We start from the raw sequence: 23848 nt of genomic DNA on the forward strand, positions 1-23848 counted from the left end.
CTATTGACAATTTTACTTTCGGACGACTTTTTCATTTGTTTTTCGAAGTAAAACTGTTATGCGTCATTTTATGCAGATCATGGAGCAGTACGGAAGTATTTTTATATGCTTTATATTGATACATTATTTTATTTGAGCAATATAAATTACCTACTAATAATCTTTTTTTTTTTAAATAAATAAAGAAAAATCTTAGGCTTAAAACCCACAGCGCAAAAACACTTGAAATCTTCGAAAGGTCAAACCAAGTCTCCGTTGCTCAGTAGAGGTAGATTCTCTGAGAGTCACGCATCGTGGGTTCAAATGTGTGAATTTTTTTAAAGTAAAAAGGCAATCTAGCAACTAGGTACCTATTAGAGAACGAGAAGACGAGAGTAATAACGAGTGTAAGTCATTAATGAAAGGCTTAATATTATTTATTGGATATCGACATCACTCCCGTAAGTGCCTATAACGAACTTACAACTTTACAATGGCTGCTAATGTTCCGTGTAATTTATATTGCTATATTTTAAGCGTTAACTGACTAACAACTCTTAAAAATGGTCATTACATCGATGTTACAACTTTAATTTCATGTCTAACGGAATCATCATCAACAGCCCTTTACAGTCCACTGCTGGACTATGAGCCTCCTCCACTATAGTGGAGGGTTTTGCCATAATCTCCACGCTTGGCAGGCGGGTTGGAGATCGCAGTTTAAAAGATTGATGTTTTTCAGAGAGCGCTGCTGCCCATTCTCTGTTTGATGTGTAGTCCCTAAGTCGCCTTTTACGACACAACGACACACTCTTACGTCTAACGGAATACAAAAGTATATTTTGTTCAACAACCAGATATAATCAATCATTGATTTGGTTAAACGTGTAGCTGAAAATACTTTAAAAATCATGCTCAACATTGGTAAAAATTGTAAATCTAAAATCAGTTGGTTATAAATCTTTAATTGCATTCTACATGAAACACAAAGCCGAATATCTCACGAAAATAGCAGATATAAACGAAATTCCACTTATCTACATGCGGAATGATATTGCAACATTTAACGACCACTTTACTGTCATTACTGTCAAATAAATTTACTTAAATGCGCGGGATTCGCGTGACGTCTCATCGTCAATTTAAAAAGAAATAAAAGAATGCTATGAAACGACAAATATTTTTCAGACTCTTTCAGTGAATGTAAGGTCATCCAGCATTTTCAACATTTGCTGAGCGGGCGGGCGCCTCTTTGGCACAAAAATACCTTATACCTTAATTAAGTATAGTTTTTTTCTTGGTTCATTTGTATTTTTGTAAAGATTTTCTATTTCTATAAATGTTTGAACCATTTGACAAGTTTTATTTTTGCACTCCCCGGGGTATTCTTTATAATGTTCATGCGATAAAGCAATAACTATAAAAATAAAACATTACTAATTGGCGTGCTTCGATAGAACTAGAAATGGAGCCGGTACCTAAAAGATATGCAGATATAATGAATCATCCGAGATAATTCCATCGGAATATTATTATTATAGCAAAGTGGATAAATTGCACACCACTTACTCCACTGAACAATCATAATTTTTTCTTCAAAACCTGTAATATAATAAATCTATCACAACTTACCATCTGGGTACGACAAGTCCACTAGATTAAATCGTATGAAACGTATGAAAATTGTCAACAAAAATAATCTTTAAACGCATATACATAATTGCGCCCTATTACAATAATAGATCTTCATAAAAATACGAAATTATAATAACCGGTGTGCTTACATAATGCCGGCATTAACGTACAATTTTATTCTAATTATAGTAATTTAGTCGCTACACTGTTAAAAAGACAATATAATTTGCAATCTGTCAACATCTGTCTACTTGCACTTGACATGCATTCATTAAATTTATATTTGTAACCGAGACGACGTTCCTATAATAGCAAATATTTAAATTTTAGCCTGTAATACCCGTACATTTGATACCCGGCTTCTATTAATAAAATGTCTTATGACACCTATGAGCAATTTACCCAAAGACATAAAAGAACACTTTTTTATACCCACGGTCAACATTATAATTTGGTCCACTGCAACTGCTCTTAGTCTGTTCCTACACTGTAATAAATTATTTATTTTATTTATTTATTTATTTAAGTACCTATTATTACATTATTTAGCCGTTACATCTTTGATTTTAATTGTGTCTTAAATCCTCTTGAGGTTTGTCTAGACAGTATTTTTCTCTATACAAATATCGGACCACAGATGGGACGTAAAAAGGGTGGATTGAAAGAAATTAAGAATATAAATTCGAAGGGCTAAAGAATAGTTACCATTAGATGAAAGCAGTAACTAATCACACTGGGTAATCCACAAAATTCAATTCATAAAAATGCAATCTCGCTTACCATTTCATCAGAATGTGACTTTCAATCAATTACGATCGACAATCGAGTAGAGAATTTCCGAGAATCCAGCCGATGGATCGTGTCATTGCTTACGATTCGAGATTTCACTGATTCAACCACACGACTCGATGTCGGAAACGATCTTAACAGCATCAATTACATAGAAGTTATTTGGTTACGAGTTAATCTGTGTTTTACGGCCTTAAAAGATGAAGAAAAGTTATTATGTAGCTAATAAACGTTAATGTAGAGATTCTTTAATTTTATTACGGTACAAGTAATTAACTACATTATGTAGTAAAGTTCTTTAGACGCATCTCCAAATCGTAAACAATAAAATAGGGATAACCTATAATATTCGACAGTATCTTTGTACAGTCAACAGTATATCAGTCCCTACATTTTTTTTCTTCTACAAAATAACACCTATTACAATTTAATAAAATTCCAGTAGAAAAATAATTGATTCTACGTAGCGGTAACTGTAAACATTTAAAACCATGTTGTATCTTTATGCAAACAGTTTTGTAGCCATAATGGAGAGCCGGCACCTCGTTAGCAATTTCGAAAATATAATTTTCGTTGAGTGTCAGTTATTCTGAAAATCTGGTGTAAAAACGCGTCGCCATTTCGCGCCTTTTTGCGTTTTGACGTTACGAGACAGAAGCGCGCGAAATTGTCGAGCGTCTGGATGACAGACATGGTTATGCTTTTTGTCCATATTTTTATCCAATGTCTGCTTGTCCGAATTTCGACAGTTTTTTAATTTCAATTAGCGTCCAATGGTGTCCATTTTCATGACAGTACAGTCAACAATACTTATGCAGGTACAGGGATTGATCAAATTTTTGCTTAAATATAAAGTAGTTAAAATGCAATTAAAGTTATTTACAAGTCCCACAACAAAGTAGAACAGCTGGTTTACAAAAAAAAAGTTGTTTTTAAGTTGTTTTTCTTTCAATTATGTACTTAGGTGATAAGTCTATTTTGTATACCTCTAAATACAACAATTTTTTTATAAAAATGACTCTACAGCAACCGTAAAACCATGCGTTTGATTTATTTATGTTATTCTCTTTTAATTTCTTAAGTTTTACTAAAAATATATATCTATTTAAATATGGCAACAAAACGCCAGCAACCTGAACCAGCTAATTAGTCCGTTTAACGTTTAGACATGGCAACACCCGCGCAATTAAGTGGACAGCGTGCGCCGGCGCCTGCAGCGGCGAAAGGTCAGAGACAAATAAACAAAATGGACACGATTAACATTTCGCTACCGCCACTACTGCCTCGACTGGCCGAGATATTTATTAGCGATGCAGATTAGTGATGTGATTAAATGTTAAAGGGATGTTATAAATATTATAGAAGTTTTAGATGCTGAAGATGATAGACCATCTTTCCTTCAAATAAGTTCCGTAGATAAAGATATATTTCTTAGTGACAGATGTAATTGCGATATTGCTTTGCTTCGACGCATTTGCTTTTTGTACGCAGTCGTGAGAGTATAATATTTAATCCGTGATTATAAAAAAACTGCAATAGATGCCGCCATGATATTAAGAGTCGTAAGTACATACTCGTAGATTTACAGGCCTACGTATTTTTGCCTTTTATTAAAATTTCTTTTGGCTCTTCCTTTCCTTAGTGCTCTGATATACCTATTTAACCCTTAATAGTCTTAAAGAATATTATTTCAGTATTATATACCTCGTAAATTATCAAACCATTTACGATTCCGGATTCCGTTTTATTATAACCACTTATTGCCTAAATTATTGGACAGTTAAAGTAATTTCAGCTGGTTTCCCACCCTAAAAGGTCCAAGCTAGACTTTAAATAGTCATTAACGTATCCTATACAAAAACCTAGTACACCAGCTCTCCCATTACCCCGCCCACGCGTCCCTTCCTGGCAACACTGTGCTGTTGATAAAGTGCTAATAGCTACCGTGGTGGTGTTGCCAGCTAAGGCAAACGAGCTCAATTGCATTGGTACATTTAATTATAAATAGTAAACCAGTAGTAGGTTTGGATTAGCGATACTGTCGTGCAAACTGAGTGTGTGGGTTTGTTCAAGTACTAAGGTATGTAGAGACAAGCTAAGTGAGATTCTTTGTACTTGTAGGTACTATTTTTATCAGTGTAGTCGTTGAATAAATCGATAGTTTTGTCATATTTCCCATACTGAAACTGTCAATGTGTCAGTTATACCAGGAGTTATTCTCGGATAAAAGTTTGGTCGAGTTATTCTATACAATGCTTCTATTTTTGCCATTCTTCGGAATTATAATATTCATGAAATGTGTAGAGTATAAACTGGGACATAAACCGTTATCCAACATAGACTATCTGCGAGACTAAAATTTTAATAGCTTTATTAATAACATGGTATTAGGTCATATTAAAGCCAATTTACAACCTTGGTACATGCATTAAATACCTACCTATTCGCCTTTTCATCAACAACTCGCATTAAACACGGAAGGCGTAATGAAAGTATCGATGTTACAGTTAATTGCTTAATAAAAACTGCATGGACAAGTTAATCGGCTGCCATGTATTGACACCATTTGCAGTCTTTAAAAAGAAAGTGGGGTATAGACAACGTTACTCTTCCAAACTTGAAACTGGCAGAATTGCGGTGTTCCAAACTTGAATACGACAGTAATGGCGGTGCAGCTATTGAGTCGTTAGCACTTCCATGGGTTTTTATCAATTTCCTCGACTTATTAAGGTCGGAACGCTGCGAGATATGGCACGGTTCACGAGACGAGTTAATCGGGGATATGACTGAGTTCTCATTGGTTCGACGTGAGAAGCGCATTTGAGTTGAATTTAATTTGCCCCAGTGAGATTCTTGTTAGTTTTCGAACGCAAATAAGGGAACTTGTTCGTCTACGGATATGTTCAGATCCAGGTGGATTGGATTTACATTCTGGAGTATCCGCGTTGAGTGTGATTGTGGGGTAATAAAATGCGGCGAGTGATTACTGGCATTCTTAAGCACCGATCAAGAAAACACATTCACTCGACAAACAACCTTATCGTTGTACAAATAGAAAAGTACACGTAATAAGAAAGCAGAAAAATCTTAAAGTAAATAATTCTCTACATAAAATTCTCCAAAGGCTTGTTAGAATATCTCGCCTTTAGCAATGTACGGACGACATCACTTCAAGCTAAACACTTCGTTATGTTACGTAGCTGTAAGTGTCATTTTGCAACAAAAAAATAGTCTGAAAATGCTGTCACAGACTCCAGAAGAAATTGTTGTCTAAAAATCTTAAGAACGTCTGCAAGAAGCTCCCATTACTCAGGTTTTGCTTTAATTATAACTAATTGTTACAACTTGTTAAATCTCGTGGTTTTAGTGGCATTATTCTGTTCGTTTTAAACATTTCTTGTTAGTTAACTCCGAATATTAAAATTCCAAATCCAATTAACTCTATTACTCATGTAACAGTGTATTGTGTACCTACTCTAAATTGAAACTAAGTGGTTGGTAAAAAGAAAAAAATACTTATTTTCAATTTGTTTTAGATATGCCACTAAAGTATTCTTGTAACGACTAGTAGGTACGTCTGTAAGAAGTGGTTAACAATTAAATAGTTTTAAAAAGTTGTAATAGTCTTATTAATTTCAAAGTATTAATCTTACAGTGCTATGTTGAAGGAGTGTTACTTTTAATTGCCTCTAAAAGATGTCACTTTTAAAGAAAGCACTTAGCAGTTACACGGCAGTCACTTTACGAGACTTTAAGTGCCAATTTAGGAACATCTTCAAAGATGGTTAAATAAAGGACTGGCAGTTAGAGCTTTAAGTTTTGTTTTTTGAGTTAGCGTCGACATGTCACAAAATTCTGTGTCGACAAATTTTTATTCATTTGTTGAGTTCATTAACCCTCAATGACAATAGAATATGTTTATTTTTGGGTTAAAAAGTAGATACATAATTGCACGTATTATCAAACTACTGATTTTCTTAAATTAACCTTTTGAAAGTAGCAAATAGGTACCATTTTCCTAAGCACACAAAGTGCTAATTTCCCGGTCTTTAATTGCTCCATTTTCATTTCACTATTCCTGCAAATGCGGTTAGCAGCTTTATACTTTCTCACCATAACCCTTCAAGAAAGCGCCAAAGAAAAAACATCGCAGACTGACCAACCGTGAACGAAAGAGTATTTTGCTCACTGAAGTTGTACTTAGTTGTAGACAGTGCGTGATACACCGCTGTCGTCAATGCCTTTACGACAACACCGCAATATTCTATAGTAGTACAACATAATTATATTGGACTGATTCACAATTAATTTTGCGATTACAAGTTATAACAACGCTATCTGACGTTACATTTACTACGCAACTTTTTTTTTTCGTTCATTAGAACAATAATAAACGCTATAAGATAATTCTCGGACGAATTTCACTATTAAAGTTACAACGATAATCACTGAATATACGAAATAATAACAGTTACAAGTGTTTGGGTTTAGAAAAATAATTCACTGGATCGGATAGAATTATTATGCTCTGAATAGTCAAATTATTACGCCCATTTGACGGTCTACTTACCTCTGTCATTTTATTTTAAATAATAGCTCCATTTTATATCAGTTTTGCTACAATACTTTCTAGCATTTCTATTCGATCTTTGTAAGGGTAGATTACAATAAATAACAAATGTTTAGATGTCAAGGAAGCAATTTTGAGTCGAAGCACTTTCTTTATATCTTGATTTATAACACTTCGGAACTATTTGATCTAATAACTATTAACTCGCATCATTTCTGTTATTTATTTTTTAACGCAATCATTTAAAGCATTTACACTTCATAAATTGTATTGACATTAATCAACATAATCTTCAATTAATTTCTTGATTAACATTTACAAACAATGTGCGTTCTTACCGTTTATTGTGTTAAAACGTTAATCAATACGTGATGGTCAATGCTTTTTTATCATCGTCAGGTCATTTAGTCTCCAAAGCAGGAGCATGACCCTCTCCAATTTACCAACTAAGGGGAATTGAGAGTCAGGCCTGCACACCTCACTAGCCAGATGGGATGGGAAGGCCTGATGGTCCCTATAGGAAGGTGTTCTCTTAGACTCTGTCAGAATCACACAACTAATGAATTTGGCAACCGCCAATATTTTTTTAATCATTTAGAATAGAATATTATTTATTTAGCACACAATGAACATAATTTCACTCAGCACAGATTTGCACACCTCACTCACTTACACACTGATAATTTCACTCACTCACTCTCACTCACTCACTCACTCTCACACAATAACACGTTCATTCGTTTGTACTCTTATTGTTATGTAACACTGTTTTAAACTAAATTTAAGTCTTCTTTTTCTTGTTTTAAAAGTTTTGGTTTTGTTTTAAAAGACTAACCAATCGGACCAAGTCATTGTATTTAAATCTTAGTTGAGGAATCACTGGCTACTAAGATACAGGTTGTAACCTAGTTTAGTAGTCATGGGACCCCCGATTATCATGCCACTTTTTGTAACTTTTGCATAGTAATACATGCATAATGTAACTTTTGGTTCAAATAAACGTTTTTATTTATTTATTTATATATTTATTTATTTATTATTTAATTTTTAAACAACATACATAGTTGCATGCATTCATTTCGATCGCCCGTCTCTAACAGCTATAAAGTAAAATTGTTCTTGCGCAAAAAAGATCTGGAGAAATGTTTGATTTATACTGATTGTCAGCAGTAAACAGCCAGTTGGACATTCAGAAAATAAATCTTAATTTTTTAACGATCTCTTAATCAGTAATACAAATATGATAATTGTCGCATATTTGTGATGCTTCTAATGAGGAATTTTTACAAGTTATTGTATTTTGTATCTAATAAATTTAAGAATAAAACGTGCTAATAAATAAACGGAAACGTCTTTGTATCGCAAAAGACACAAAAATAAATAAGTAAAGCCATTTATTTCGTTCAGGCATGCGGCAAATGTAAACAGAAGTAGAAACTGCTACAAAATAAAGATACGCTCATATTCGGGTGACCCACTGCCAATTTGTTGTGAACTCCGACAACAAAGAAAGATTCCCACATTAGCATATATGAAGAATTTATTGGTCTACAATTTGGCTACATTTCACGAGGCGATTCGACCATAACGGCGGAAGGTCGTTAGGCCAAAAACGGTATTTCATCATAGACTAGTTATTGCCCGTGGCATCATCAGTTTACATTTTTACTTTTGCTGCAGGAAAATTTTGATAATTTTCATTAATAAAGAAGTTTTTTTCAATGGTCAAAGAAAATAATACCTATATTTGGTACTGTGTAAAATTTATTATACTTGGGGTCAAAATGTAAATGTTTTTAACCTAGTAGATACATATAACAGGCACTTCCTTATCAAGTAAGTACCGTAACCCACTATTAACTTGGGTTAGTATTTCTGACACACAAACCGAAACCTCATTTATGTCTAAATACTCAATAAATGCATAAAATTTACTATCAATAACAGAACATTGCGTTGACGTAAATATTGTACCAACTTGTTAATAAGTGCCAACCATTTTACAGTGGTTGGTTATAAACGTTAACTTAGATTCGATCTCCTATAAATTTTTCTCTTTATCTTAATGGAGGATGGTCTGATCACTAAATAAATCAATGACATCCGCAAATGGGTATGCCTACCATTTAGTCAAATTAGGTTACTCTTACAGATTTCTTTCAGTGATAGGGTTTTAGAACGCTACACTTAAAGACAGATGACAGACAATATCCTTAATCAGGATAAATAAAACCTAACATAAAGTCTAACAAGAAGTTTTCCATTCCATTTTTCAGGGGGACTGAAAGAGAAAGTATCACGTGACGCTCCGGTGTTTATGTACTTAGTTTCTTCGCTTCGGCTAACGATTTCGAAATTAAATGTATTACGAATATTACTTTGTCTAAGGGGGATGTGGAAGAGTAGAGTCATCAACTTTCTGCTTGCCTGTTACTGCTGGCTAGTGGCAAAATTCCACCGCGCAGCACGCCAAAGAACAAAAACCGAGCGCAATAAAAACTGGCAACATTCCACCATTTATGATGATCTCGCTTTTAATATAAAGACGACAATCTAGCAAATTACGACAAATTCACATAGTTACGCTATTTATACCGAGGAAGAATGGAGCGTGCGGTTTCCGAACGAACGTTGACCGGCAGTGCGGTTAGAAAAACGTCTAAAAACCAAGTAATAGAGTTACACGAAACTAATCCTGCGTGACTCTGTTTGATACTGCAAAGTTTTTGTTTAAAGTTTACGTTTCATTCTTTCTAAATAAACGTAATGATTAATGTATAATGGACAGGTCGGCAAAAACTTAAACAGTAGATTAATAAATCACTAACTTGTTCGATAGCTATTTAACATCAATTTTAACATTTTTTTTTCAAAGCAATGCTAATTTTTTTTTGTTTTCATTGATGCCTGCGTAATAAGTTATTAAATATATTAATTGGAGAATTTCATGATTTTTCATTCCATGTTTTAAAACATCAATGATTTATTTTTTTACTTTTATGCTGCTTTCAACCATCATCTGCTCTATGTCCAAATGCTGTAACCAATGTTAAAAACGTCTATGCATTTTATGTTCATTATTTCTATTAATATAATCCTGCGGCTAGCCTGAATGTATCCATTAATTATTTTTATTATTTTTTATTAGGTTATACGCACTTTGTTCTAAGAATTCTAAAATATGTAAGACATTTTGTTAAAAAGTTTAAAGATAATATCACCTATAAAAGAAAATGTAGTAAAATATTAATTTAATAGACGATAATAATCGCCACCTTACAGTATTACCGTCACAACACGGTTTCATACATATTAATTATTTTTAAAAGCGGGCCAGCCTTTGTGCTTGTTTTTTTATTTCTTACGTTTTTATTAATAACTGGCCAAGTGCGAGTTACGCGCTATCGCGGTGTATCTTTAATAATAGGTAAGCACGTAAGTAATTAATATTTTAGATGATAGATTGTAAAGGTAGGATGTTCCTTTTTAAATGAAATATCACTTATCCCTTCTGCCAATCATCAAGAAACTACCACATACAAAAATACATACTTTTTACAAGCCTTTCAGAATTGCACCTTGCTAATTTTTGATTTTTTTCAATTGAAATGTGGCGATCCGTTTAAGATCTAAGGTAGACTAGATTCCAATGGACAAGCAACACGAAAAGTATGGCTTACTTACATACTCCTTGTTCGAATTACATGTATACAAGTTCGAATATTTTGAGATGGAAACTTTGCATCGACAAAATCAGCGTAAGACAGACGCCTGCCCGACACACGAATGACAAAAAGTTAATGATAAAAGTTCTGTATAAGCGCGAATTTGACACTTTAAATCCAGGGCATTAGTTACGTAGCTTTGGAAGCTTTAAGCTTGAGCATATTATGCCTTTACTCAACTCAATTATTTCTTTGAATTATTGCAGAGTTATATTAAGGTTTATTTAAGGCAGGCTGCCATAGACTTATGTCCAGTCCTGAATATCTTTTAGCAACAATCTCAAAAATTTATTTAAATGAAACATGAAGTATAGGGAACCCTATAAGATCACGGTTACTGTATAAAAAATGTAAGTCGACAAGCTCAAGTTGCACGATTAACCATCGAGTTTATATGGGTCAAGGCTCATGTAGGCATTGGTGGTAATGAGGCAGCTGACTTGGCTGCTAAGGCTGCGGCTTCATTGGAGACATTCCCGATTTTAATAAAGTTCCCATAAGCTACATTAAACACAAAAATAAAATAATATCAGAACAGGATTCCAAAAAACTCTACTCTACACCAGATAATTGCGCGTACACTAAATCCTGGCTCCCTTCGTATGAAAATCTTATCGAGTTCATATCACATATCAAACCCTCCTTTTCTATTACTCAGTTACTCACAAACCACGGATACCATAAAGAATACCTCCACAGATTCAAGATTACTGACAATGACACATGTCCCTGTGATAATATAACCACCCAATCAATGTTGCATCTCGTTCAGGACTGCCCAAGATTTCAATCAACAAGACTTAGCCATAATATAGTTTGCCAAATTTACAACATCGACCCATTCAATTTCCAACAAATTATAACCAAGCAAGATTCCATAACAACATTTACCACCCACATTGAAAACATAGTTAGCAACCTAAAATCTTTCAACAATTAAAATTCTAAATCACGTAGGAGAGAGCAACGCGTAAACCGATAGCGCCGCGCTCTCTCTGAAATTAAAAATGCCCAAATTAAAAAAAAAAAAAAAAAAAAAAAAAAAAAAAAAAAAAAATGGCATCGAAAATAAAAAATTGCAGGCCAAATTGTGAGTAATGACCATAATGCTAGGTTTAAAATTGCCACAGCTTCTTAGTAATAGTCAGCACTTCTATTTATGGCCACTTTTATGAGTCCCCCGCCTTTTTAATATGTATTGTGACTTTTTATTTTAAGATTTACAGCCTCAGGCGAGCTTTACAAAGTTATTCTGGCGACTTGCTTTTTTACCTACTTAAAGGAAATACCATACGACAAGTTGTACTGCACAATAAAAAAATATTTTAGTATGGCATGCACTTATAAAAACATACATAATATTTTTTTATTACAATCCTTCAAAACTCTACCAAAAGTATTACACGAATTTTTAAACTTATTTAACAGATCCAACTTAACTGAAAAAGAAACCTAACACCTTACTTACAGAATCGTAATGAGCGGACTAAAACATTGCTCTATTGTCTGCACTCAGGTAAAAATTCGTAATAACTTTCTTAGGCAAGTTTTCAACCGCATTCCGTAATGTCGATAGGTTCAAAAGCTCTAACAAAGCTTTTAAAAGTAACGCCCTGGTCCGTATGAACGGTGCCGTTATGATCATTAGTCTCTATGGAAAACAATCAGCCTGAACAACTACATAGATAATTATGTAAATACGGCAATTACCGGTAAATAATATTATGTTATTACAACATAAAGGGCGGTAATTCTAGGATACTTTACGTAATATTATTTTCAAGGCGTGCAAATAATGAACTTAATTTTGATGCAATTTCTATTTTAAGATTATGTTGCACTAAAACTACTTCGGCTTAACAGCATTTTCCAATGTTTCAATATTTACCACTAGGCAATAAAACAATAATATACACAATAAAAATTTTCGATGCATTTACACTTTAATATTGTTTAAATAGTCTTATAAACAATATAAAAATGTAAAAACATCAAAAACCGCAGTTATTTTGGCCAAAAACATATTAAAATTTGACAGTTGACAATCCAAATCCATATAATTTGGATTAGGATTGAACATGGACCTATAAAAAAAGTCGGACGGATTCTCATCAACAAAATACTGTGACATTAGGATACACCAGCTTGCCTGTACGTACAGCCGGCACGCACACATTCACACCCTGTTACACCACTTCGAGTAAAAACTTCACACAGTTGACACATTTAAGCAGCGAAAAAACAACACGAATACGACATGTCTTGTGTGATGAAATTGTGTAAAAACCGTTCTGTTCGAACAAACAAAAATTAAGGAATCACATTTCACAGGCAAAATAATAATCCAATCACTTATTTCCCGACATTAAAATATTGAAATCAAACGTCATTCACTCGAAAAAATAATACGTCAAAGACCAGTGTTCTCAGTTATTTACGTGGGAAAATTACCCGAAATATGGGATATTAATAATGATTTTGTGACTTTTTAGTTATGTATTACGCATACTATGGAAATAAAATAATTTATCATAATAATTGTGTTTTAATGGGATATATTTTCATGGGCAAATTTGATCCTTCCCAAAAATGTGGAACTGCGAAATTCAAATTTTCTTACATTTATTGCAAGTCAGTGTCAGGTTGTATGTTAAAAAAAATCTATCAGAGATAATAATAATACATTGATGATGCATAAGATTATGATTATAATGTACACAAGATTCGTAATTTGTAACTGCGTGAATCATTTTTGATCCACATTATGTACATACCCTGACACACTGACTTGCAAACAATGTAAGAAAATTTGAACATTGAAACTTTCGCGCCTACCTCAACGCATACACCTTTCATCCTTTTAAAATGGCACGGAATAATTCTGTCTACATTTCCAAGTAACATCTGCCGATCTATGATTTTCTTAAAATAAATGGGTAAAATGTTTTGGCTAACATGGCATCCCTAAATTCACTCACACAATAGACAAACGCCAAAATTTTGCGTCACAGTTTTGTTGTAGCGCGAGTTCCGTCCGCCTTTTTTTATAGGTCCATGGGATTGAATATAGAAATCCAGCATTAGGCTGCCTACTTAGATCTAATCACTGAATTTTTGTCATGCTCAATTTGTTTACATACATTAATCATTATTTGCTGTTATTTTCACGCTCATGTGATGTCGATCATTAGTTTCGTAGATTATACCTACTATCCATTAACTCACTCATTTGGCCGACTTATCAATTAAATCTTTATTCCGTCGTTTTTCCGCCTTGATTTTTGTCTTCGCGATTATTTCACTAATGCTAAGACCACCAAAGAAACGCTGAGAGAAATGTGTTCAATTATCTTAATTATGAATTTGTCGATCATACATCATTATAGAGTTAGCTCGTTTATTAACTGGTTTATTGAGTGTTAGTACAGTCAACATGGAAAGTTAATGCTGTGAAAATGTTTACAGTTATGGTGCAATTAGCAATTTGTATTAAAAAGTGTAAATTGATCATATTTTCACAGTAAGTTTGTATAACGCAAACTCTATCCGACTATTACTAGCACCCAACTACGCAAACATCCTACCTCATATATGTTCAACGGTGGTTTTATAGTTATGGGCCATAACTAAAGCCATAAAATTAATATTCAAAATTGTGTGCTGATTGGAATATCCTTTTCTGTACCAATACCATTAATTAAATGGCTTTGCGGAACATTGACAGGATCTTGATCTTCATTTCTGCATTTATGGTATCTAATAAAGATTTTTAAAGTGTGACAAGATAATCGCCATGTGCCCTCTCTATGATTAAGAAAGATTTATTAGCCGCTTGATGCTTAAAGCCCTGAGCGTGGGACTTTGACACTTTTAATTGAGGTGGATTGATGCCCATATTACAGAACGCTGCCAAGACTTCAGTCTAGCTAGAGTCTAGACTTCATTTAAGACCAATACATTATTTTTAGTGAATACTTTTACGTCTTAATTCTGACTACTACTTAAGAATATTGAAAAGGTGGTCCCTTATCGGGAAATATTATACCTAGGTCTTTCTAAGGATGTAAACTGTATTAAGTGTCAAATAATGCTTTTCTCTAAACAATGATGGAACAGACTTAATGTTCAGAATAATGTAACCCTAGAATCTTAGATGATAATATTATTATTAAACAATCCTATGTAGGATAACGGAATTAAAAATCTATCTTTAACCACAAAAAACTTTTAAATTGACAAATCATTACATCTTCATTTTTCGTATCATCAACCGCACTTGAGCAAGCTTTTTAATAGGTATCTACAAATTTTCCGTTAATCGACACCTAATCAAAACTTTCAAGACACATTAGTAGCTTAGTGGAGAAATACCGTAACGCTTAGTAATAAGGGTCTCATAGTGTATAGTTTAATTGTGTAGTAATGGATTAGATCACACGGTGGCGCCACTTTTTGCGGTCCCATGACAGATAGATGATTTATAGCGCGGAATTGACGGGTACAATCTGAACCGGTTACAATCGGTGCGGTGCAGTAATAAGCACAATATTAATTAATCTTTGCTACGTATAAGTCGTGTTGAGCACCATTCATGGATTAAAAATATGCAGAAGATCCGGTCTTGAACTCATTTCATTTAGTGAAGAAAAAAAGAAACAAAAAGGTATTGTCATTTTTTTTAAATAGTAGAATTCCTCTTTTAATACATATACGATTAGCACAGTCATGATGCTCTCTGGCATTTTTTGTAGGTAGATAGTTGAAATCTTATTGCGGTAGACTGTACAATTAAGAGGCGTTCGTCTAATTTTCAAATCTGTCAAAATTCAAACACGTTATTGGCGTTGTATTGTACCTGAGTTAATTATTTTGAATGAAATCATGACATCATAACAATTAGGTACGTATTATATTAACTAAATTAACAAGCAATTGAAATTAAATTCGACCAAATGATTGCTTTTAATTTACACAAGAATTGGGCTACAGAGTTTCCTTTTCTCGTTGACTCTACATCTCACGACTCTTATGAGGCATAGGCAAATCATAACATATAACACCTTACGAAGCAGAATAATTATCCCCATAAATACATGCTAGGCATAAATTAAAGCGCAAGTTGTCAACGGCGCCCGCGCATAATTCGCTAAACAAAAGATCCAACATGGCAGGCTGTCGCGCGACAGTGCGTTCGTTGACCGCACGCGCCGCCGGGTCATGCGGTCACTGCTGCGTTATGCAACAAGGGCTAATACACGATAAGCTGTTGGTGCTTAGGATACACTGCAGAGAAAAAGGGCCGGTTAAAAAATCTTCTGTATCTACAAAAGCATCGGAACTAGCTTTATGAAACAGAACATCTGGAAAAACTACGCACTTTATTTACAAACTGAAATTCAAATTCAAAACGTTTATTGCATGTCACATTTCAATTTATAGTGGTGTTACAAAATTGATGATGTGACGCCCTGCAAGGGCACAGCAAAACATCAGAGAGAGAGAGAGAGAGAGTTAGTATCTACCTTAAATTAAGTTTAAATAGGATTTAGTTAGTTTTAAATACATTATACAATATACATTTATAAAATCCTTGAATTAATTTAGTTTTAGTTCAAGCTAGGTGGAGGTTTTCTATCCGAACTTTTTTATTTTCTTAGTAGTTGCTAACAAATCTTCGATGTACACCATAAAGAGCGCTATTAGGTATTTTCGCATTTTTGCTCAGAAATCTACGATGTAATCTATATCTATATATATATAAAAGAAAGTCGTGTTAGTTACTCCACTTATAACTCAAGAACGGCTGAACCGATTTAGTTGAAAATTGTCAGGGAGGTAGTTAGAGCCAGGAAAAGGACATAGGATACTTTTTATCCCGTTCGAAATTTAAAAAACGTCTGCTTATTTATCGCCATAAGGCGGAACAAAGTTCGCCGGGTCAGCTTGTCAGTCATAAAGGGAGATAAAATTGTGTCTTTAAAACAGATACTCCAATCTTCGATTTAATAGACGATAAATAAGCTATTGGTGCCTTTTTGGAATAGTTAATAACTAATCCTCGATATGATACAAGATAAAGAGAGATATCGGTGCCTTTTTAATTATTGTTAACTAATCTTCTATGTTGTATGTAGTGTATTACTTTAGAGCAGTACCTTTTTGGGACAGTTGCTAACTGATCTTCGATTTAATATACGATAAAGGGGACTATTGATGCCTTTAAGGAATTGTTGCCAACAGATCTTCAATCTAATATACGGCAAAGAGTGCCTTTTTGGAATAGTCGTTCGATGCAAACTCTCTTTTGTACTTTTAAACACAGCCTTTTAAGGGTTAAAGAAGTTATGAGTTAATTTTGTCGCGATTCACAGAATTGAATTTAATGAATATTAACTACAGTAAGTAAGGCTGGGTTGCACCATCTTACTTTGACTGTAACAAACGTCAAAAATCTATCAAACTCCATACAAAAATCTCCGGTTATCGTTATAGTTATAGTCAAAGTTTGGTGGTGCAACTCAGCCTTAGATTCAATTGCATTTTTCCTCCTCTTGACTCAGCCCTATCGCAAAATCCGTTCTCAGCTTAGCCACATAAATAATAAAATTTGGAGTAACTATAGTGTACGTCTTCGTATGCTTTCTAAAATAAATCATCGAGATAAAAGTGTAACGTCTTCAACACATTCATTGCCAGTTTCTAATAGCAGTTTATATTTACGACTTTCTCATGAGAGGCGAAAGGAAAATTACACATATTAGATACTATAGCATCACCCCATTAGCATATTAAACGCACGGCGTATTCTCAGGGCCCGCCACACCCTGCTCTTCACAATCAACCAAACACTGCAATTAAATATTTCTCCATAACAAGTCCATTATTTCAATCGCTTCATCGAGCAACGGAGGGCGTTTTTAGTGCAGGCTGTTCTGGGAGCTAAGGCGCCATAGTACCTTTATTTGCTTAGTATCTTTTTGCTTTACCGCACCTTCGTCTAAGTGAATTTTAGTAGGTTTCTGTCATCATTTCAGCCATAGGACGTCCACTGCTGAACATAGGCCTCCTCCATTGACTTCCACAATGGCCGAATATTTCTGTCACAGACTGAAATTCAGCATTCAGTATTTGTCGTCCTTCAAGAAACCTTACCTTTCATTGCTTCTCTTTATGCCTTTAATCACAATTGATTCAGTGATGTAAGCATGAAAGGCTAACAAATATCTATCCATTCACAATTCCACAAATACCATCAGTAAGTACAAAGGATCCATAAAATATACTGTCCTCCTTTTTATTGTTTTTAAGGACGTTCTGCCAAGTGTCTCCATAAATTTCCACAAGTAAAAAACAAGGAGATTAAACGTACTATAGTAGCTGAGCAGGCCAGAACGGAAACGACGAAAAACAACCACAAAGAAATTACTACATTTAATGATAAAGCGGCATGAAGTGGCGTGAAATTTTGACCAATAATAATAGGTATCTAATAATCCTAGGAATTTAATTTTGCCACGAGCGAGGTGATCATTTAAGTCATATCTTGCTAAAGGGCGGGCTGTCCTGATAAATTCAGGTTTTCCCGATAGACTACGGTTAAAAGGAAATAATTTTACACTATAGTTATGCATAACAACTGTCTACAGTATTTTTGCGCACGGGTTATGCATAGCTTATTTTCATTGCTTTATAACCTAGAAACAAGAATAACAACAAAAAATTCTTCTGAATTTGCTTTTATGTGTAAAAATTGAAAAATTCATATCAATGAATGTATGAAATATGAACATAGAGATGATTTAATTTGTTGCCAAATATTTTTTTTTCTTTCTTTCTTTCATTGTTTCTAATTATTAAAACATAACAAACATCCATTTAAGATTCATTCTCACAAGAGAAAAATTAAAATAGAGTCCAAATATTTATTAAAAATGAAAAGTTCAAATTTCCTGTCAGGTTCCATAGAAGATTTTTTTCATAAAAATCTAACCCTATCATGCTTTCAGTATACTGGCCTTGGTAACGTCGTTTCTCAAATCCCACTATATTTTGATGAAAGCGTGCCTCTTGTTCTTGCGAATAAGCCCCCATAATTATTTATAAATATATCCCAATGAGAATGTGACGTGCATCTTTAGAGACATTCTACTATGAAGATGGAAAATTCAAATCGCTATAACTTTTTAAAAAGCAAATATTTTCGATTTGTAATCGCAGTTTTTTATATACATTTGCTTATATAATCAGAATATAATAAGCAAAATCCATGCGCAAAAAAAAAATTTTTTTTTGTTGACCGGTGATAATCAATCAGCAGTAATTATTCCAGAACAATAAGTGCGTAAATGGTCCCGCTTGGCTAGACACGTAAAGGTGCTTTTAGTCCCGCCTACACCGATAGCCCAGGGCTAGCCCTAGCTGTGGGAATAGGGCAACAACGGGACTCGTTGGCCCTTTGATTTATATCATTGTCTTGTCAGTTGAAGCTCTTTGGCTCTTTGCATCCTGGACGCTCCCATATTTTGTCTCCGTCCAATACTGATGCTCACGACAGATTGAACTCTTTAGGCTGAACTAGACGCTTCGATTTATTACTATATTTTTATAACTTGTACATCCAATGTTTATGTACCTAAATAAATCTATTTGTAATATCCTTTTAGGTCTTTACTTATACCTAGCTATTCCTAGTTTCAATTATACTTATTTAATTTTGACAAGAGCGCGACGAGAACCGACTACGCGTTGTTTTCATCTGGTTTAGCTGTACCATTACTATTATACTAATATTTACTGTTTCTCTTTATTTATCTTTACGCGTGCCATGATGTCTTGCCATGAACGAAACCAGCCAGTTACCAATAACGCAAAAGATATGAACCAGAAAAACCGTAAATTAATACACTACATAAAAAGTTAAATCAATCAATCAACACCACTACAATAAGTGCGTAAAAGTCCCGCTAGATCAAGCACATGAGTTGCTATAAGGGTTTCTCACACTGGATGCTTTCTTCGGGCTGCGGTCAAGGTGAATGCAGCCCACATCATATTCAACTTTATCGGTCTCTATACATTTCGTATAGATGCGATCTGACCGTGCAAAGAGCAAATAACGCAAACCGCACCACTGGCTGTTTTGTCCTGACCGATTGCCCTGACCGACAATGTTTTTCATATGATGCGGGCTGCCTGACCGCAGACCGCAGAACGTATCCAGTGTGGCCAATCCTTTAGTCCCGCGTCCCGCCTACCGATAGCCCAGGGCTAGCCCAACACTGTGGGAATCGAGCACAACGGGACTCGCTGGCTCTTTGATTTACAATCGAAGGGATCTCGCTTTGTTTATGGGCTTGGTTCACATTTGCAGCAATAGGTATTGACGGCAAATCAAGCTTAACACTGTGGAATTTTATATAGTCGCAATAGGTGCTGTTTTCCAATAAAATTATAGAGTCTGATGTGCTATCGACTCTACAATAGATTAATTACAGTCAGAAAAACTTCTGAATGTCTTTGTCAACAATAAAAACAATTGACGTAATAAATCAGGCGTAACTGTAGAATAATTTGACATACTTGCACATAAAAAACGTAAAAGCGCTTTTTAAAAGCCTATTTTCAAAAAATAAATAACTTTTATGACTTTTCATAGGTCACACTGGTTTGAATGGGTAAGCTTTTGTGTAGTAAATATTATATCAGAGATAAATTCACGTCCCAGGGATATTTCATCAATATTTACACAGCATTAATTAACAGTGTCATTATTAAAAGCTAATTTACACCCACCACATCCATGCATGTCATTCATTTTATTTACATGGTTTTAAGTAAATACCTAGTCATACTATAAATTACACGTGTTAAAATTAGCATGACATGTGCGAACTAGACCTAACTGTAAGGCCCGACGGTGTAGATAGGTACTAACAATTTTCGGTACAACACGATTGGTAGAGTCGATTGCTTTAAGCCCCGACTTTATACTTCAATTTTATTTTAGTAGGCCAACCATGGATTACATAGTTAGCGTGCCGATGCTTACAAATGATACCGCAAATCCAATCGTAGAATAGGGCATAGATATTCCAGCCATATATTACCCTTCAAAGGAAATACCGAGGGCCTATCGGATTACTCGGAGCTTAGTAATGATAATTAATTTATCCGACAACCCGACGCACCGATTCTCATTAATTTCAGTTGAAAACGAGTTGTAACTTATTGGAGGTATTGACACCAGTTATCGTAGATGGCGCATTTACGCCAAAAGCGGCACTGAGAAAGCAACAGTGGACAAACGGGTTGATAAAGGCATAGAAATATCATTGCTAGATATAACTTATCTTTTCATTTTCTCTGGCGAGTTGAAGCATGCATTATTTATGTTTTCTCCGCTTGCAATAAGCAGTAATCGATAAACTGTACTATCATCATTGCATTTAGGTGGCCTCGTATTTTCTAATTGGAGGTAGTAACTATTTACTTAGATACTTCTCATTATTATGCATAGGTTTAGGTGCCGATTCAACAAAATACGGTGTCAACAATCGACTTAATAACTGTTAGATTCTACAGTACGTTGTGAAATTATCCTTTTTCATTTGTTTACAACTAGCTTTTGCCGGCTGCTTCACCCGCGTGAAATTTAGTTTGTCACATATCGTCGTAAATTACAGCGTTTCACCAACCGAGTAGTTGTTGCGTGAAAGAGTAACAGACATCCATCCAGACATCCAAACTTTCGCATTTATAATATTAGTAGGATTGCTGCTTCTCGTAGTCATTGTAGCTAATTACGAATTTCGTAGCACTTATTCATTTATTGACTATTGACTACGACTACGAAAGTTTTCTTTGTAAAAACTTTACTATGTAGTACTGGGTATGAATAAGTAAGTGTAATTAGGAACTCGCTAAAAGTAAGAAGTTTTGAACTAGATGGTGATGTGCATTGTGGAAAAATGCCGAAGGATGTTTTTTTATTAATCGTGCTTTAATAATCCGCCATTAATATTGGCAAAAACCAATCCTTTCTACCCTACTTCGATAGGTAGTTTGCAGGTAGACACCCCATTATGGTCGCCGTTATACGTTATATTCCGGTCGCCTGGACATAATTCGCCATGGGCAGCATGCATGGTTTCCTATCCCGCCATAAACTACGGAAGGCGTCGTGTTGCGGTCACCATAATTACTACTAATTGAAGGAGCTGCATTCGGTGTCTCCGAATGACCCACTAAATGTTTATTACCATTAAGACGAGCAGAATCGATTAAATTTAATACTAAAGCTTAGCTTTTCCAGTTATTTCATGAATAGAATAGTCTCATAATTGTATATTACGGAATGCAATAAACTATTGAGTACTGAGTGTCGGGAGGGTATTTAATTCGAAAATAAAATAAATGTATCTAGGTAATTACTGCTTGGATAAAATATGTTAAAATTCAACATTACTTGCTACTTTTTTTTAAAATGAGGTTCATTTACTTTAAATCTCACACTTAAGTTAAATGTATAGTCTTATTTGTTTAACAATAAGAAATTGAAGCAGATGCTCTATGATGGAGCAAGCTGGCCCAGATTATGAGCTGTTATACATTTAATGCTGTTATCAGTCTCCTGATTGATTGATACTAATTACGACAGATATGTGTATAAATACTGGCAGCTAGCTTAGACGCCTGATGAGATAAATTAAAAATAATAAATTGAACAAAAGTGAAGTGGTATGTTCCGCTGAAATTAAAAACAAAAAACGATCGTGAAATAATATCTGCTGCGTTGATCAGACATCAAAGGATACTCCTAGGCTGAGTTGCACCATCTTGCATTGACCGTAACTATAACGATAACCGGTGTTTTTTTGTATGGAGTTTGACAGATTTTTGACGTTTGTCAAAGTTAAACTAAGATGGTGCAACCCAGCCTTAGATTTTGACATTCCCTTACTTTGTCGAGTCGTTGGAGGTTGCAGTAGCAGCAAGTCACAGACATACGGAAATATTTGTAATGGCTTTCTGTATTCCAGCAGCCGTATTTGGCGCACAATGTGTCAGCGGGGCCCATTTGAGCCGTCGTGTTCGGTACACCCCCAGTTAGGCCTTCTAAACGGCACGTCCTTTTACGGGGGCCGTAACAAACTGGCAACAGTTTAGCACAATTCTGGACATCCATGTATTGCAACTTAGTGACATGTGAGCAAGATACTAGTAACTTTAAATTGGATATTTCACTGATTGGTAATTACATGGTTCATGTATGGTGTTAATGCCAGTCGACGATTCCAGACAAAAGAAACGTCAATAATTTTTTATGCGTTAAAAGGAACATTAGGGCTTTGATATAAAATTGGCAGGAAAAAGGCCTCCGGACATGTCGCTGCGCTTGCTTACAAAACAACTTTATCAATCGATCGCCGCGTGCGCCGCCTTTTTAGGTAAAGTGCAGCATCAGAATACATTTTTCTTGCAAAATAGGACCTTTTAATACAACTTTCTTAATAGCACATTGTTTAGCTTAATTTTTTGTCTATACCTAACGATGGCGCATCATTATGTCTTATATTTTTAAGGTTTTCAGTGTTTTTGCTGCCCTGAATACTTCTTTCTTCTTCCATGGCTACACTGGATAGGTTTTTCTTTATGCATAACAAAGCAGGTATTTGACCACGTGGGATGCAGTCTAGTTTTGTGTTAGTACATCCTTTTTCTTCTATAATAAAATTAGAACCTGCAAACAATTCCGTCGCTATAATCGTTAATCAATTATGCAAAAAAAAAGCTTTAACCTCTCGAATCACATTAAACATTAAACTAATGCCATCTAAAAATGTTTCTAACGGAGCTTTAGAATGCGACGGGACTGCATTTTCAATTATACGTCTACACAAGCGCAAGATCTTGTTCGCTTCCTGCGAGCGTGTACCCGGATGACCTATTGCTCCATTTGGCGACCGGCGCCCGCGCAGCTATGCGGTCCAGTTGGGGTTAGGAAACGTGCCAGGTGGGGCGGACGTTGCTTGGAAACCAGATAAGTTAAATCTTTTGAGGAAAAGGTCGCATATGCTGTATGACTCTTTGCAGTATTACTGTTATTAAAGTCAAAAGGCATAATCGGTCAAAACCACTTTTGACTGCAAAA

This window comes from Ostrinia furnacalis, unplaced genomic scaffold (genome assembly GCF_004193835.3).
Source record: "Ostrinia furnacalis isolate ACB-3 unplaced genomic scaffold, ASM419383v2 OfSCF4239, whole genome shotgun sequence".
In the NCBI taxonomy this organism is placed as follows: domain Eukaryota; kingdom Metazoa; phylum Arthropoda; class Insecta; order Lepidoptera; family Crambidae; genus Ostrinia; species Ostrinia furnacalis.